Raw genomic sequence first — 6,000 nt, 5'->3', positions numbered from 1 at the left:
TGTGCCAGGGTGGCATCGGGGTAGCGGCATACAAAAGGTCTGCTTCTCTTCGCCTTTCTTATTCTCCTCGCCCCTTTGCCCATGCCCGCCCCCGCTCAAGCCCTGACTGGATGGCACTGTGCCAACCTGCCGCCGCCATCGCTCTCATTTGTAGCTCATCCCTTCGTCGCCCTTCCCCCTTGTCACCATGTTTACATCCATCTCTCTTCCTCATCCACTTTCCGAGTCATTAGTAGGTGTGTTTTAAACCGTGGCGTGTTGGAACAGCGCACAGCACATGCGTGCGACTTTTCATTCTCGAGTGATTCTTTCGTGACGGCGCCAGACGCGGTCCACCTGTGAGACTTTTTGGCACCTGAAGGAATGCCCTGCAAGTCTGGGCTGTGCGTAATTACCGCAGCGCTCACCCCACCGAGACAACAGGAGAAGGGATGGCGTGAATCCCGAGTTTGGAGTTGAGCTCCAGTTGCTTTAATTAACTTTTCACCAACCCCCATCGTCATACGTGCTCCATGCGGGGACGCGAAACTGAAAGAGAGCCGAGCAATTGATCTGCTCGTCAATAAATCCCATTGTGTACAATTGATCGTGCTCACTTTACTCCAAATGACCCTTGCTCCTTTCATTTTCGCACCCCCTCACCCCACCCCCTTCGTCTTGCGTCAAACAAAAGCTGTCAACGGCGGTGAAGGCATTAAGCAAATACTCTCATTTAGTTCGCAAAACATAATGAATATGTAAATGGTGTGTGTAATTTATGCATGGGGCTGGGAGAGAGTTCTCCTTTTTGCAGCCCTTGTTTGTATTCACCGTTTTGATATAAAATCATTTCCAAATGTCCCTTTTTTTTGCTGCGGCCACACCCCGCGAACGGATCCACGATGGACCTCCTGGGATCCGGCGCTCGCGTGTTCGGTTTGTATTTTGCGCAAATCTTTTGCTTCCCAGTGTCTAAATGTCGTCTTTTTTTTTTTTCCTGTGTTTGCTTCCCTCTCAGTCGACGCGTTCCGGCCTAAACCGAACCCTGCAGGGACGCATTAAACCAACAACCGAGTGTTTGAACGAGGTCAGTCTTTCAGGAATATGAATAACGACTAATCTATTCCGACGTCGCATCCCGCGCTCGACTGCGGTGGGTTCTTGTGTTTCCCCTTTTGTCCCTCTGCGGTTTTTGTTGACACGTGGTCCAACGCGGCACGGTAAGCGTGTCCTGACAGACAACGAGCAGCCTTGCGCTAGTCTACAATAAACACCTGTAATAATCGGCCTCCCTTGGCGATCACCATAGCAACAAACCACGGCACCCGCGTGAGTTGCATAGTAAGATGTTTCCCCCAGCCCGCAGCGGACTGTACAGCGGCCGCAAAGGCAGGTACGGGGGAAGAGGAAGAAAAAAAAAAAAAAAACACCCCCTCGAACGTCTGACACACTCCAGGCCCGTCCCTTCCGCTTATCGAGCGACGCGGACTCTCGCATGCGCCTCCGTTCCGTCTTGGCCCGTCTTAACAGGTGCTGATGAGCCGCAGTCAATGACTGTAATGAGCTATCGATCACCGTGGGAAAATGGAGGGACCCGGTGTGGTGAGGGGGAACCGGAGGACATACACCAATAGAATGAGGGAGTTGGGGGGGGGGGGGGAAGACACACACGGGAGCTTCATGAACTAATTGGAGACGGGAGTATCGATGCTCGCTTTAATCGAGTTCTCATCTACTGTTGTGCTGCTTGGAATGGGCAAGCGGCCTCAGAGGGTTAAAGCGATGCGCTTGCGATGACCGCGCACCCCCCAGATGCCGGAGAAGGGCTCTGACGCAGTATCTGTATTTTCCTTTAGCTCCCCCCCCCCTTCGGCGTGTGTGCGGAGTGGAGTGGAAGCAGACGGCTTTAGGGAAGGGGGAGGTGCGTCGTATGTGTTGGCTGGCGTTTGGGATAATGAAATGCAGCAGGGAACAAAGAGCTGGGGGCCCCCCATTCTCCGGGCTGCGGCTTCATTTTCACTCCCGTCAAGTCTATGATTCTTTCACGTGCTCGTTCTCCTTTTCTTGCGTTTGTTTGCGTGCGCGCGAGCGGCTTGTTGTGCGTAGAAGCGAGTGTACCCCCCCCCCCCACTCATCCTGTTAGTATTCTGCATGGCGGGGCCCTTTAATGTAATAACTGTGTCTGCATGTCTAATTTACAGCAGGAGAGAGTAAATAGCCTGTGGTTAATTACAGTACATGCCCATATGCGTGTGTGTATGTGTGTGTTCATGCGTGTGTCTACATGCACATAGGTGTGTCACAATGATTTATGACTCGCAAATAGCTCCACCAGTGGCCCGTTTCTTCCCACTTACTTTTTAATCTGTCTTTCCATTAATTTTCTCCGAGATGTTATTATGGTTTTGGAGCGCCGTTCACGAGGATGCGCACGCGAATGTGCGCTGATTTTAATGAGAGCGAGGCCATAAGTGGACCTGGACTGTTGCTGTTCAGGTCCCCCGGGCCCCAGATTCTAATGGCACCTGAGGTGAAACCTCCATCCATCCATTTTCTTTCCCGCTTATGCTCACAAAGGTCAAGGGGAGTGCTGGAGTCTATCCCGGTTGTCAACGAGCAGGAGGCGGGGTACACCCTGAACTGGTTGCCAACCAATCGCATGGCACATTGAGACAAACAGCCGCAGTAATAATCACACCTAGGGGCAATTTTAGAGTGTCCAATTAATGTTGCATGTTTTTGGGATGTGGGAGGAAACCGGAGTGCCCGGAGAAAACCCACGCAGGCACAGGGAGAACATGCAAACTCCACACAGGTGAGGCCGGGATCGAACCCGGGACCTCAGAACTGTGAGGCCAACACTTTATCAGCTGATTCGCCGTGACGCCTGAGATGAAAAAGTACCCCCAAAAATTGGTTGGGTATGTAACAGGCATTGGACCGGTATCAGATTCTGGTGGTATGAAACCAATTGCATTTTTGGACACTGAAAATGTCCCAAAGTGCATTTTCGACTCCGAAACGGGATATTGTGGTGACCCAAGCAAATACCGTGCCCAACGCACCTTTCTCTGGCTCAAACTCGGAGGGTCCACCAACGACAAGATGGTCTAAGTCTCGCTGTTTTGCCGCTCCAACACTAAGTCAAAATGTATTTTCATTAGGGATGATAATAAAACTATACAGATTCATATCTGAAAGTAACCTTTGCTTTTATATATGGGGGTCACTGGACTTGGATGAATCGCATCAGTTCATGTTTTGACAGACAAAACAAATAGCCAATAATAATTGGAGTTGTTCCGTGCTGAATCAACCACGTGGCGCTTGTCGTACCTTGCCAAGTTAGGGGGACGCACACAGATGATAATGTTTCAAGCTTACCACTGATTTAAAAAAAAAAAAAAAAAAAAAAAAAAAGACTATAGCGCAGTTATCTAGCGGTGTGTCGATTGGTTAAAGCCAGCTGGCCGCCATCTTGGTACTCCCAAAACGTGCGCCAGACACAATTTACAGGTTGGATTATGGCAGGGTTTTTCATGTTTTCTTTTTTCAGGTTTGGCATGTAAAATTAAATAAAATGGTTGTGTGAACTTGACATTTTTTCTGTTCTGGTAACAAGAAGGATTTTTAATTTGACTTGGTAAGCTAAATAACGGCTAAGTGCAAAGAAAAGACATAGAACACCGTGACTAGCAAGAAACCGCGCATATTACCTTGGGCCCGATTTCCGTGACATGTTAACTTTTCCCAAAATACGCTGTGAAGCATTATCATCATAACATAGCAAAAAACTAAGCATTATGAAAACATTACATTTTAAGTCAATCAGTTTGCTATATTTTTGGAAACAAGGACTCACAATGGGGAAAACACATGCTAAACGCATTGTTCATTTGTTCTCTCTGAAAATTTAAACTTGTTTCCTTGCATATGAAAATCGAATTCTGTATTAAGAAAATCATCAAAAATTTCACAGAAAATGTGCTTTGTTGTTCATCACTGATGAAGTTTTGGGAAAATATTGACATCACTTTTTCGCCCAAAACCGTCGGCCTATAAAAGTGATGCAGAGAGAGAGAACAGTGAACAACAACTTTGTTCAAGTGAATTAAGCTCATCAGAAAATAAATAAAAAAACCTTTATAAACGAACTTTTAACAGTGTCAAAGTAAATCTTTCTAACTTACCTGTGGAATGTTTTCGCACAGCCACGAAACTGGCGATTACCGCGCAGGTCGACATGCTTGTTTTGGGAGTATCAAGATGGCGGATGGTGACTTGAGTTTTGGTGGCCAATGAGCCATCCAGTCTTTTTTTTTTTTTTTTTTTTTAGATCAGTGTAGCTTACTGATGCAGTCACTGGAAAAAAAGAAAAAGGGAATGGCAGAATAATTGGGAAAACAAGGGAGGGGGGGTGACTTGAGTGAGTGATTTTTTTCATATTGAAAAAAGAACACGTCTCTGCTTGGCTAGCTTTCGTCTCAACCGCCGTCGTTTGAATGCACGAAGTGTCTGTTAAACAAAATATGTTAGGTGAGGTAAAGTGCTGGGAAGAGAGACTGAATGTCGATTGACTCTAAAATAGAGCTTGTGGAAATTCAGACAGAATTATGATGATTGAGGGACCGGCTAATTCATTCAGAAATCAATAGCAATAAATTTATACCTAAGCAAGCAGGCAAAAAATCTTTCAATTTGGCACAGCGCAGAGATGGATGTTGAATTTTGGAAAAAAAAAAAAAAAAAGTACCAAATTTGAATTAAAAAAAATAAAATCACCATGGATGTGAAATAAGGCCCTCGATTTACAGGATGGCATGGGCGTCATATGAAGACGACGGAGACGAGTCCTTCGCCTGGCAATCGTCCGCAATATCTGTCACCAACTGGCTGAATAACGCGAAGCTGCGGCTATGACAGTTAAACAATAACTTTCCCGTGTCTCTGTTATGTGGGCAAACCCACACAGAATTCCGAGGTGAGTCGACCCCCCACGGTCGGAAGAGCTTCCTTCGCTCGCGGGCGACCAAACATAATAAACTTTAACGTTAGCGCTCTCTTAGGTGTCACATAAAGCCGGTTTTGCCATTTTCTCTGTCCAACTATTTACGACATCCGCTCAATTGGGTGCCGCTGGATGAAATGAGATTACTCTTGAGTACATCTTACCTGGAACCAGTACTTGAGACTATCGTGGGTAATCCGGCGGTGCGACCACAAACACAGTTTTGAACCGCCGTCGTCTGTTCAGATCAGTGGCAGTCACTTGCATCGTGCCACCCAAAAGTACCCTGGTGCCAGTAGTTTATTCATTCATTCATTTTCTTTGCCGCTTATCCTCACGAGGGTCGCGGGGAGTGCTGGAGCCTATCCAAGCTGTCAACGGGCAGGCGGCGGGGTACACCCTGAACTGGTCGCCAGCCAATCGCAGGACACATAGAGACAAACAGTCGCACTCAAAATCACACCTCGGGCCAATTAATGTCGCATGTTTTGGGGATGTGGGAGGAAACCGGAGTGCGCGGAGAACATGCAAACTCTACACAGATGTAATATAGATACGATGCAAATTAAAGGTAATGTCACACAGCGGTGAAAGGTTTTGTTATCTTGCTAAGGGAAAAAGCTAACAGATGGGAAATAGGACTGGGCTGAGACCTGAACCTTGATGCACTCCAATGCTTTGAAAAGAGCATGTCACCATCCATTCTTAAAAGAACACTTTTCCATTTTTGGCAAAGGCTAAATGGCAACTTGTCAAAGATGTTTCCAGTCCATCCATCCATTTTCTTTGCCGCTTATCCTCACAAAGGTCGCGGGGAGTGCCGGAGCCTATCCCGGCTGTCAACGGGCAAGAGGCGGGGTACACCCTAAATTGGTTGCCAGACAATCGCAGGGGACATAGAGACAAACACTCACAATCACACCTAGGGGCAATTTTAGAGTGTCCAATGAATGTTGCATGTTTTTGGGATGTGGGCGGAACCCGGAGAAAACCCACGCAGGCACTGGGAGAAC

The sequence above is a fragment of the Syngnathoides biaculeatus genome, chromosome 6 (assembly GCF_019802595.1).
Source record: "Syngnathoides biaculeatus isolate LvHL_M chromosome 6, ASM1980259v1, whole genome shotgun sequence".
In the NCBI taxonomy this organism is placed as follows: domain Eukaryota; kingdom Metazoa; phylum Chordata; class Actinopteri; order Syngnathiformes; family Syngnathidae; genus Syngnathoides; species Syngnathoides biaculeatus.
The sequence above is the reverse complement of the archived record's forward strand: the minus strand, read 5'-3'. Positions refer to the sequence as shown.